Here is a 14,141-nt window from a genome sequence, read left to right as displayed (position 1 = left end):
AAGTGAATTATGTAATAAAAAATTCATAAAAAATTTATATATTAAAGTAAAAAATAATTTATTTATAAATAAAAAATTTAAAAATTATTCTTCAAAGTTGAATATACAGATAAAAAAATAAATTATAACTTACAAAAATTATCTCTAAAATTTATTACAATAAATAATAAAATTGTAAAAATTATGTATCTATATAAATTAAATTATATTAAATTATAAGATATCTATATATTTAATCAACCTAATTAATTAGTTGTAATGTATTTGATTTAATAATTTAAAAATATTTAAATAACCCTTTTTAAAAATATGTCAATCCAAATAATTTAGATTGATAAAAAAATAACTAAATTATATAATATAACATAATATTCTTAAAATTTTGTTTTATAGCAGATCTAATGTAGTGACTTTCAGTTTTTAAAAATAGAAATATAAATAAGTTATAATTTATTTCATAAATTAGAATTTTCTATTTTTAGAAATTATTTTATTATCAGTAATTGAACTAATTTTATAACTATTTGAATTCAATCAAATTCATATTATTATATATATATTTTATAATAAAATATTTTACATAATTAAAATTATAATTCTAGTCATTTATAAGAAATGAAACTTATATGTATATCTTAATTTGAGTAATTGATATTTTAATTTAGAAATAGAGTTTAGTTAATAATATTATTATCGAGTTCGATATCTACCAATATAAGTAAATATCGGTATTTTTGTTGAGCTTAGTTTTGCTAATACTTCATCAAATATCTTTCACTCTTAAATTATTAATGTCATTTAGATTAATAATTCATATATTATTAACTTTATATATATAAAATTATTATTATAATTATATTAGCATTATTATTATTATTATTATTATTATTATTATTATTATTATTATTATTATTATTAAGTTAGTAATATTATAACTATTTGATTTGCCTACTTTTGATTATCTAGTCTATGCTTTCATCTATATATATATATATATATATATATGATTATTACTATCCACTAAAGACTATGCATATAATGTACTTCAATCATTAATTCATTGTATATAAATATATCCAGTAAAGGTTATCATTATCGTTATATATATTACATTAATGTACTCCAGATATTATAATTATAATAATAATATCATTCTTCTAGTAATGATTATATTTGTACGCTAAGGATTATATAAAGCAGCAAGGATGAGAACGGAAAAAAAAGAAGGAAGGAGCGTAACCGAGAGAAAAAGAGAGAGAACGTAAACCTCCACCAAACTTCCGGCTTTGATTTTTTTGCAATTCGTAACTCCAATCAAAAATCTAATCTGGTGAAAATATTCGTAACCTCCTCCTCTACACGTTGGTACCATTTTTGATTAGTGGAAGTTGATAATGACATAGTTCCTCTTTCCTTTGAATTTGGCCAACGAAAGTTTTAGGAGGCAAAGACGATTCTGAACGTTTTCTTCTTCTTCGATAGCTCGGTCAGAAAGTTTCTCTAGAGCTTTCAATATTTTGATTCCGTACAAAGGTATGGTTTTGGTTTCTCGTAGTTAATGTTTAATGTCACGTGAAAACTTAGGCTAGAAGACCTTAAGATAGGAATGAATTGAATGTATAATTGACGGATTGTATATCTTGAATAAAATGTGGGGTTTAGCTATTATTAATAATTTATTGTTGAAGTTGGTCGGTTTGGAAAAAGATTTAATATTGGTATTTGTTTGAATTTGAACTAATTTGTTACTGGAAATGATTTGAATGACTGAGAGGTGTTTGGTTTGATAGTTGGGACCCTTGAAGGGTGGCAGAAATTCGAGTTTTAGAGGAGATACTGCCAAAATTTCTATGAGGATTAGAGTTTTGATTTGAAAGGTTATTTTAAAAAGGAAAGAAATTATATGTGACTTGTGTATTTGAGACTATTTGTTGACCCTCTGTCGCAAGATGTGACCGGGCACTTTAACTCCCCGGATTCCCCCATGGGCATGCATATATATATAAATATCGAATATTATATTTGAGCTTGGAGTTCGTCTCCATGGAATACTATATCATTGAGCTTGGAGTTCGACTCCATGGAATGCTATATTATTGAGCTTGGAGTTTAACTCCATGGAATACTACATTATTGAGCTTGGAGTGTGACTCCATGGAATATTATATTTGAGCTTGGAGTTTGACTCCATGGAATATTATTGAGCTTGGGAATGCGTGCACAGAGGGACTGTCCAATGGTTAACTACCAGGACTTGTCGGGTTGGCTGTATAACCGACAGATGAGACTCATCAGCCATAGAACAGGCATACATCATATGCATTTGTTTGTTTGCTTGAGCGTGCATTGTTTTGGTTTGTTTAACTGTTTAATTCTGCTTATCCGCTACTTGTTCTACTTGCTGTAAATGCTTCTGTATCTGTGTTTTCCTTGTTTGAACTGTATGTGTATGTTTCCTTAGAAATTCCTCTTGACGAAGGTGTGAGGAGAGAGGGTTGTTCTACCAATGTCTCGGAGGATTGGAGGAGTCAGAAAGTGAAGTATTAAGTTAAAGTTAGATTCAGAACTAGAATACTTTAGATAACTTACCTAACTTTTGGTTTAGTTTATTTTCCTTAAGAATGATTCTGAGTGTCGGAGTTCTAGGAATGTCTCTGACTTTCCCGAGACCTTTTATATTAACTATGCGGGCACCTTTACCATACTGAGAACCTCCAGTTCTCATTCCATACTATGTTGTTGTTTTTCAGATGCAGGTCGAAAGGTAATTCATTAGGCGTCTGGACACCTGAAGCGAAGTGGTTACTGGGTTATTTTGGTGTGTAGTGATGTATATACACGTACTTAGCTTTCTCTCCGCATAACTTATTCTTTTTTATCCTCCTAGAGGTTTATGGAGAGGCAGGGTTTTGTTTATGTACATTTTGAGTTTTGGATATGTATATATATATGTAAATATTCTCCGGCCAGCCTTGACTTCGCGGACTGAGTGAGAAGCTTGTTATTTTGTACCTTTGGCTTTCTATTCATACTTTTATTATCTTACGTTTGATAGTTATAGTTTGACTCACACGCAAGTTATTCCGTTTCCGGAGCGTGGCACTTTTCATTTTTGCGATTTTGTTTTACCCATTTTTTCAAGGCTCCTAGTCTATTATCTTCTTTCTACTACTATAAGTATTTATTTATTTATTTATTTTTTTTTTTAGAAGTCGTAATACCTCGCCACCTCTGCTTTACGACTTAAGCGTAAGGCTCTGTGTGGTAGGGTGTTACATCTAATGCTAAGATATTTATCATTATCTATGGTATAATCTAATTTCACAATTATTCAAACGTTGTTTTTATGAAAAAATCACATTATTTACTTTGAAAAAAAATTTACTCACTATTATAATTTAAATAAAATATATAATAAGTATTAAACCAATTTATTTCAATAATTACTTAGTCACAAATATTCATCAAAGATATGAGATTTAAGAATATACAAAAAAATATAACAGCTACAGCTTTTACACTACCACGATAAGATGATTATTATAAGTCTTTTTAGCATAAATTAAACAGAACAACATATAATAATAAAGAAACAATCAAATCCAAAAAAGTTATAGAACATCTATCATACACTACGACTATTAACATTGAAGAAGTTTTAACAATTTATTCTTTTGTTAGCTATCTTTTTATCTACTCTGCACTTTAACTAAGAATATATATGTTAAGGATTAAACCTATACTTCAACCTTTTAAAATCTCATATATTCTTGCCAGGGACAGACCTAGGTGGTGTATTAGGGGGCATTTGCCCCCACTCTTTTTTTTTAAATATATACATATATAATATGTCTCCATTTTAAATTTTAAATGATTCCATTACAAATAAATTTATCCCAATTATTTAAAGTCTCAAATCCACTTTATCTTTCTATCATTTTGACTATTAGTTAACCTAATCAAATTTAGTCTTCTCTCATTCTCAAATCCCAGCCGTCATCACTCCTTGATTCTCTTAAATCCTCTTCTTAGTTTCAACCTTCTTTTTCTATTCCTTTTTTAGTGGTCATTTTTTCTTCATCAAAAGGTAAATTTTAAATTCTCTATTTTTTTAATATAACTCTTGATGATTCTATATATCTTTCAATTTTATTGTTTCTCTTTTTGATATTTTCAATTACAAATTATAATTCAAACAATTATAGTTTAGGTATTAATCTAATTTTGTATTCTCTTTATAAATTTATATATTTTATTTTATTCTGAATTTAGTGATCTTTATTATTTATTTATTTATCTCTCGTTCTATTCTATTATATGTAATTATGTTGCATATAAATTTCTAAAGTCAATTGATCAATTTACTAATTTAGAATATATATTTTTTATTTATAGAAATAATAATAGAAAAATATTTAAAAAATATCTTTCATTTTATTTTATTATATGTAATTTTTGTTTTTTTATTCGAATAATTAATGTGCACTTTTATTTTTTTGAATTTAGATTAATATATCTTTTAATAGTAATGTATATTATTTTTTCCCCAACATAAATTTTTTGGTCCGTCACTGATTCTTGCCAAACACAATTATGCGTCGTCCATATTTATCAAAGAACTGAAAATAACAAAAGCATCCATCTGTTCTTTATAGAAACTATTGAATAGAATTATTGGTAAAAAGATAATATTTTCTTATAATATGTATGATTTTTTATGATGATAAAATAAAAATAAAAGGTATGGAATAATATTGTGTATATTTAAGTTAATTTTAATCTTTTTTAATAACTAGATTTATTATAACGTAATTGATAAATAATGACAGTTAATACGGAATATATATTTTAAGTATAATATACATGTTATGATTTTGTATGAAATAATATTAGTTTTAATTTATATATTTATTATTATTGGATATTAAAAATAAAAAGTATTTGTATTGTTAACACTTTTCAAACCTTTCTCAACTTCGACCGTGATTAGGCCTAAAAGGTTATCCACCTCGTCAAAAATAAATGTAATTTAATCAATTTTCACCTGATAATACTATACATTGGCATAACCATAGGAAAATTAACTTTAGCGAGATAACAATATGGTATTTAGTTACCACAGGAGTATTTTTATATATAGAATTATCAATCAATTATGTATGGCTTCTGATGAAAATAATATATTTAATATGAATATTGTTTGTTAGGTAAAAGATAATAGATTGACAAAAAAAATTAATTACAATGGATATATTCATTATAAGAAATATTTTTCTACGTAATACTATAAAAAATTATCATGGTCACCCTGAATTACTACAGGTTCAACTTCCATCGACAGCACTAAAATGCTTAACTTGAGACATTTTCGGGTTATAATATTTGTCAAACAGACAATTAATGAAATACTCATCCATATTTTCTCATTTTAATTAAGTACATTTATCCATAAAAAAAAAAAGAGTTGAAATCACAAAAGCGATAAAAATGATGGTTCTTATAATTTTGTGTGGCTATCTATATATAAAAGACCAGAAGACCATAATTATCTAACAAAATTAATTTGTATTTATTGCATTTAATTTGAATAGGTAAAAAATCATCTTATTTTAGTTTAATCCTTAATTAACATTATTTGAATTTAGCTCAATATGTGTGATTTGATTTGATTTAATTATTAATAAATAGAAGAGATAAGAATATGATATGTGATATATTTTAATTATAAAATTGATAATATATAATAGATTTTTTTATGAATCTTTATCGCTTGTTTGTTGCTAGTTTTAACATAATTACTTAATAAATTATGCCTATAAAACTATCAACTACCTAATATTATGATTTAGTTAATAAGAACGTTGATATTAATATTTTTTCATAAGTATTGTTATTATTTATAATTAGGAAAGAGCTCTATATAAATTTATTTCCTTAATGAATGTTAATTTATTTTGTTGCAAAATTTTATATTCCCTTTAAAATTTTAGCGTAATTGAGTTTAATTTTTACATTTTAAAATAAATTTACTCCAAAAAATTAATATATAAATCACATTAGTATTACAAAATTACTTTATTAACATAATTAGTGGTACTTATTTGAATCATTAAATTTAGCTTCTAATGATATTAAAGTCAACTTATTTTATTATCTTATATTTTCAAAGAATTTAACATAAAAATCTTATAATTGAAAAAAAAATCATTACAATGAGTATATTCATTTTAACAAATATTCTTCTATCTAATATTATAAAAAATATACTGATCACCTTTAATTACTACGGGTCAACTTCCATCCATAATGGTAAAATACCGAAATTGAGATATATTTATCAAAATAAACAATCAATAAAATATCATCCGTACTTTCTCATTTTTGGTGGTACATTTATACATAAAAAAATATACATAAAGGAAAAAAAAAAGAAGAAAATAAGAGTTGAAATAGTATTTGCGATAAAAATCACGATTCTTATAATTTTGTGTGGCCATCTATATATAGTAGACCAGACGACTATGATAATCTAACAAACTTAATTTGTATTTATTGCATTCAATTTGAATAGATAAAAAATCATCTTATTTCAATTTAGTTCTTAATTCACATCATTTAAGTTTGGCTCAATATATATGATTTTATTTGATTTTATTTAATTTAATTATTAGTTAAAAATATCTCAGTTGTCTATTTTATTCAAAAATTTATTATTTAGTGACTAATTAATTAATTAGTACATACAATAAATTTGGTTTAATAAATTAAAAAAATAAATTAAAAATACTAACAGAACATTAAAAGAAATAAATTAAAAAATATTACCAATTTAAATTAATATTATAATAAATTATATAACATTTAAATATTTAATCAAATCAATTAGTTGATATAATTAGTTTATCGTAATAACTTGTATATTGAATGAGTTAAAACAAATAAATCGAAAAATACTCTAAAAAATATGCCACGTCAGCTCTATCATTAAGTGGAGAAATCCAATTTTTATATAATAATAATAATAATAATAATTATAATAATAAATTTAATGAGTCAAGATATAAATATTTTACACGAAAACTAGAAGATTATGTATTTAATTTTTGGAGTTAATAAACGTTTTCTATAAATTACATACGAGGAAAGATATCTTACAAACAAAAGAAATTGCATGTCAAAACTTTTTTCATATGTTAATTTATCAAAAATGTTATTCGTGTACTAAAATTAGCTACTAAAATCAATTGTCAATGTACTTATGTATAAATACATGTGTGGTTTAATTTATTTTTAATGTGTAATTATATTCCAATATATATTTTGGACTTGTTTCGGTGAGCTTTTAAGAAAAGATCTTTTCTCGAGTTATTTTTTTTAAAAAAATCTTATGAAAAAATAAAAGTAATTTTATATTTGAGTATCTCATACAAAAAGATCTTTTTATCTATTAATTATGTTTGGGTATAACAATATAAAAGTACTTTTTATTTATTTATTATATGAAAAATATCTTTTTTATTAAAAAAAAAAAGATATTTTAAAAAAAGATGTAAATTACAGCTTCTCAAAAAGATGTTTTTTTTTATTTTTCTAGTGTTTTTACTTTTACTATTAAAAATTTGTCAAACACTTTAAAAATAAAAAAAATCTTTTTTCATTGAAAATAAGATTTTTTTTTATTAAAATAATAGCGCCAAAAAAACATAAATACCGATAACTGATTTTGATTGCTAATTTTAGTATACACGTAATGTAATATGATCGTTTCATCATATATAACAAAAGTAGATTCAATCGTCTTATTTAGCAATTATTCACCCTTATACTTGTGTCAAATTCATAATTTCTAATTTGAAAAAAAAAAGACTATTATTTATAAATAGAAATATAATAAAATTTTCTAGTAAGAGTCTTCTAGAAATTTGTCTTTGATTGATAAACTTGACCAATCTTCCAATCAACTGGGATGATATTAGGAAGTTGAATGGTCTTTCCTTTGGTGCCATTGGAATAACGTTGAGTGAGCGTTAAAGTCATTGGAGGTTGCAAATTATAACCAGCGAAAAAGAAACTCCATGTTGCACCCCCCACACGAGAAACAGTAAGAAAACTTTGATCACGAACTTCTAAATCAATGTATTCTGCATCTCCATTTACGTATTCAATTGTTGCTTCCATGTAAGTTGGTGGTCTAGAGTTTTCACCGATCCTAACTGCTATAGAATTCCCAAATGAGCATGAAACCCTAAAACACACAACACAAATTAATAAAATTAACACTATAATATATATATATATATATATATATATATATATATATATATATATATATATATATATTTTCTAAATAGTTTGAAATGAAAAAATAGAAATATTTATTTTTTATTTTTATTATATTGGTCTAAATCTTTTGATGATACATTCCTCAAGATGCAAGAAAATTTTTTTTTGGATTTGTGTCTTTATTTATTTTATTTATTTTTTTAGATTCAACAAATATAAAATTTTAGATTTTTCGGTAATAAAAATTCTAATAATATATTATAAAATTATTTTATTAAAAATTAAGATGAGAAAATACGTAAATAGTTATATTTTTAATATTTTAACTTGGTGTCCAACTAGCCATTAAACCTTTAACCTAATTAATGGTTATATTTTGGGATTTATTGGAATGATTATATATTTAAAATATATTATATTTTGTCTGTAAATCGCGATGACTAAAATGGATCACTCTAATTTTATTAGTGCTTATTAAAATTTGAAATTAAATGAATTCCTATCTAATTCTTCGAATTTTAATAGAATCTGAAAAACAAGCGAGTAAATTAAAATTTAAGGAGAATCGAAAATCAATTCAATTTTATTTTAACACAAAGGGAAAGAAATATCCGAAAATAATCTTTTACAATTCATGCTTTAAATAAATTGATCTCTAACCAAAAAAATATCTCTAATAATTTTAGAATATTAAACAAATTAATTCTAAACAAAATAAAAAGTCATATTAGTTTTTTTAATATAAATAATGGACTAATTTAATTGTCATTTTGTTAAAACTATTTAAAATTAATTTTTGTTTTAGTGCTTTTTTGGAACTAATAATTTTTCCGAAACATAAATAATTAAGAGGACGAACTTATTGGATTACTATATATAAAAGATTTAGTTTGAAAATAATAAAATTATTTGCAAAGCATTATACCTTCTGTATTGAAGGTTGACTTGTCCAAGTTTGCGAAGAGTATCTTGTTGACCTGGATTTGCGATGGAAGCAAAAGCGGCGCCACTGAGATTGAAATGATATCCTGAACACGATGAGCATTCATCACTTACCACCACTGTCACTGACTTCCCTGAACATGCTGGATTATCTGTGCATTTCACCTATATATCATAATCATCTTTATTTGTTATCATATTTTTCATCATTAATTGAAATGAAAAAAAAAAAAAGAAAAAATAAGAAATAGAAAACAATTAGGTTTGATTTGGAATGGTTTTTTGGAAAAGTATTTAATTTATACTGATAAATTAAAAAAAAAAACGTACGTGTTTGTAGTTTAATTTCTATAAGTTAACTGAATCTTTAGCATGTAGTGAGTAAGAAATTGATTAAGCAACAGTTATTCTTTCTTATCTTTTCTCTTTTTTTTTTTAAGATAATGATTTTAATGCATAAAAGTTTAGTGGTTAGGTGTGATCAAATAACATAAAATTTGTATATATTTAATATTATTCAAAATATTAATTCGTCTTTTAATACATTTTTATGTTCATTGATTTTTTTTGAAAACTAAAAATAGTAGCTTACTTAGAAAAGATACTTTTGAATTTTTTTCTAGTAATTATATTTTTATTAAAATAAAATTTTCAAACATATCTGAAAATATAAAAGAAAACAGGGTAGTTTTTATGGAAAATTAAAGCAAATAAATGTACCTCATAACAAGAACCACATCCATAGCCTTTGCGAAAAATAAAACTACCAGCAGCCGCTGTCAATTTAGAGATTGGAGGACTCTCCACAGTTTTACCATAATTACATGCACCACCTGCATATAATTACCTTAATATCATCAAACTAATTAATTAATTAATCTTTAACATATACAGATTAGTTTGATTGAATCTCTCGAGCACAAATATTTCACTAAATGATTGTATGACACGATATTTGACATAGGTGTTTTTTTATCTAAATATGTCTTAATAAAAAATATTAAATATTTTTTTGGATATACTTAAACACACTTAAATATTATATGTCTAACTTTTATTTTTAAAATATATTTTTAAAATAAATTTAGAAATAGTATTATTTATTAAAAAATTATTTTAAATATTTTATATAATTAAAAAATATATTAAAAAGAATCAAAAATTAAAAATAATTTATATTTTAATATTGATAATATATCAAAATATCATTAATAATTTATCTAAAAAATACTTTATAATTTATATATACATATTGTATTCCTATATATATCTTATTAAAATTTAAAATTCGTATGTATGTGTATTGTTTTAAATTATGTTGTATCCTGTATCTATATATCTATATATCGTCAGTATCCGTACATTATAAAATTGATTCAATTAAATTATCATTCTTAATTATCTTATTACATACATCCTTAATATGAATGTATATATTATTAAATTCTAATTTTTTAGATATAAAATTAATATATCATATATATATATCACCTGTCAATCTGATGAACTCTTAATAAGTAGTGTTCAAAAATTATATGATATATTATTAGGGTGTTTATAACTAAAATATTTAAAATTTAATCCTTACTGTCCTATTCTTTTAAATTAAAAGCAAACAAAAAAGTAAAATTTTAGCACAAAATATGACTAGAGATCTCTACATTATCCTGGTTTCAAACTTAAGAATAAAACTATTACAAAAAATATTATATATATGTATATATATTTATAATTTGTTTGCGTGTCTTTATAAAATAATGTAAAATTTTAAAAACAATTCCATGACAAAAACAATTGGTAATAAAATTATTCAAATCATCTATGGTAGTTTGACTAGTTTCTATGCCAGAGTATACTTGTATGGAAATGAAAAAAAAAAAAAGGGCTTTTACACTTGGTGCATACAAAGAAAAGTTTCAATATTAGCATGTCAATTAATAAAATATACAAAGTATGTATAATAAAGATTAATATAACTTGCACACTTACTATCTGATCCAGCACCATCCGGGGTTCCATACCATGTAGCTCGTGTTTGGTTCCATAGTTTCTCATCATTTGAAACTTTGGAAGGATTGAAAAATTTGGGGTTGATGCAATAACAAGTAGTGCTTAAAAGCATAGAACAAAGGACTACAAGAGTACATGTGTGAACCTTCATGATGATAGATTTTGCAACTGTATGTTTCAAACTACTTGCTAGCTAGTAATATTTATAGTACATACTTTTTAAGAGTTCAATTTCATATATTTTTTATTCCAAATTAACATATACAGCCTAATATTAGACCATGGTCAACATTCACAGTAGTCAATAATTAATATTAATTAATTCTAATATGCTCATATCATTCAATGAAAAAAATAAAAATATTTACTTCAAATATTAAGAAGGTGTAACGTTTAGTTTTTTTCCTTTTTCTTTCTTGATAAGAATCCTTTTAAAAGGATAAAGATAAGAGAGTATTAATTAGATTATTGAAATTTTAAAAGAGTCATTAATGTGAATGAAAGTGGATAACAAAATTATCCATAAATAAAAATACTTATCTTCCCAAAGAAGAAAATTACATATAAATAAAGAAGTTTTATAAGAAGAGAATCATTGCATATTAAGAACTAAATCATGGGAATGAAAATTTTGAATAATATATAAACGAGGTTGAATAACGTCAATTTATTTATATTTGAAGGAACGGTTTATCAGCCATGGTTGAATTGTTTCATTGACTTAACGGCCATATAAATGATAAGTCAAATGAAACAACATTACAACAACATTATTATACAGTTAATATTTGAAATGTTCCGTTATTATATGGTTGAAACAATTGTTTCATTGGTTTAATAACATTGATTTAACCATCATTTGGCCATATTTGTCGTTAAACAGTACTATTTGTACGTAGGAATGAAAATGAGACAAAACGATTTATCAAAAATTACAGTGTTTAATTTAATCTGTTATAAAATAGGTCTAACTTTTAAAAATTTAAAATTCTCAATAAATATACTAAATTAATAAATTAATCTTGATGACTTATTAGATCTATTAAAATATAAATAAAAATATTTTATTGAATATTTTTATAAACATTAAATTTAATTTCATATATTATATATAAGTAATTTTTATTAAAAATAATATTTTAAAATTATATTTTTTATTTTTGTAAGAAAAATTACACAGGAATAAGTAAATTTGTAGGTTAAGTATATGAGTTAATTGTAATAAGAAAATATAAGTTTATTATGATCAATTTTGTTATATATTAGATTATTAGTCTCACATTGTCTAAATCATAAATGGCCTTTTTTTTTTACTATATATACTTTTTTTGGTCCATGAAGTGAAGTTAATTTGAATATATATGACATAAGCTTGTGTTTATTTTTTAGGTTCTCTTTAGAATAAGAAATTTAGTTTATATCTTTGGATTGGTCGATCAAAGTAAATTTATGGCTATTTTTATTATTGTGGGGTTGTTAACCTCACCAAAATTAGTAAAATTAAACTATATCGTCATAATAAAATTGTTAACCTCACTAAAATTAATACCAAATAACATTTGAAAAAATTATCAAATCTTTTAACAAAATTTAATTCACAGACCAATTTCAATAACAAGTCAAATTTTACAACAAATAAACCAAATTCAAACTAATTAACTACTTTATAAATCTAATCTATTAAAAATAAAGCCTAGCCTGATTTTATAATATATATATATATATATATATATATATATATATATATATTGATGAGCGGATAATTTGTACGCTTTTTGGCATTGTTTTTACATAGTTTTTAGTAAGTTTAAGCTACTTTTAGGGATGTTTTCATTATTTTTTATGTTAAATTCACATTTCTGGACTTTACTATGAGTTTGTGTGTTTTTCTGTGATTTCAGGTAAATTCTGGCTGAAATTGAGGGATTTGAGCAAAACTCTGAAAAAGGCTGACAAAAGGACTGCTGATGCTGTTGGATTCTGACCTCCCTGCACTCGAAATGGATTTTCTGGAGCTACAGAACTCCAATTGGCGCGCTCTCAACGGCGTTGGAAAGTAGACATCCAGGGCTTTCCAGCAATATATAATAGTCCATACTTTATTCGAAGATTGACGACGTAACTTGGCGTTAAACGCCAAGTTCATGCTGCTGTCTGGAGTAAAACGCCAGAAAAACGTCATGATCCGGAGTTGAACGCCCAAAACACGTCATAACTCAGAGTTCAACGCCAGGAAATGCCTTAGCACGTGAATTGATCAAGCTCAGCCCAAGTACACACCAAGTGGGCCCCGGAAGTGGATTTATGCATCAATTACTTACTCATGTAAACCCTAGTAGCTAGTCTAGTATATATATGACACTTACCTATTGTATTAGGGATCTTTGGTCTCAGTTTTGTTTTATTCTTCATCCTAAGAGATCATTGATCACGGTTTAGGGGGCTGGCCATTCGGCCATGCCTGAACCCTTTGCTTATGTATTTTCAACGGTGGAGTTTCTGCACACCATAGATTAAGGGTGTGGAGCTCTGCTGTACCTCAAAGATTAATGAAGTTCTATTTTCTTTTATTCAAATCTCTCTTATTCTTATTCCAAGATATTCATTCGTACTCAAGAACATGATGAATGTGATGAGTTAGATAACCCTCATTATTATTCTCACTTATGAACGCGCGTGATTGACAACCACTTCCGTTCTACATGCAACACAAGCTTGAATGTGTATCTCTTAGATTCCCCAACAGAATCTTCGTGGTATAAGCTAGATGGATGGCAGCATTTATGAGGATCCGGAAAGTCCAACCTTGTCTGTGGTGTTCCGAGTAGGATCCTGGGAATCCGGAAAGTCTACCTTGTCTGTGGTGTCCGAGTAGGATTCCGGTAATGAATGACTGTGACGTGCTT

Source organism: Arachis stenosperma, chromosome 2 (assembly GCF_014773155.1).
Source record: "Arachis stenosperma cultivar V10309 chromosome 2, arast.V10309.gnm1.PFL2, whole genome shotgun sequence".
Taxonomy (NCBI): domain Eukaryota; kingdom Viridiplantae; phylum Streptophyta; class Magnoliopsida; order Fabales; family Fabaceae; genus Arachis; species Arachis stenosperma.
This window is presented reverse-complemented; position numbering follows the sequence as displayed.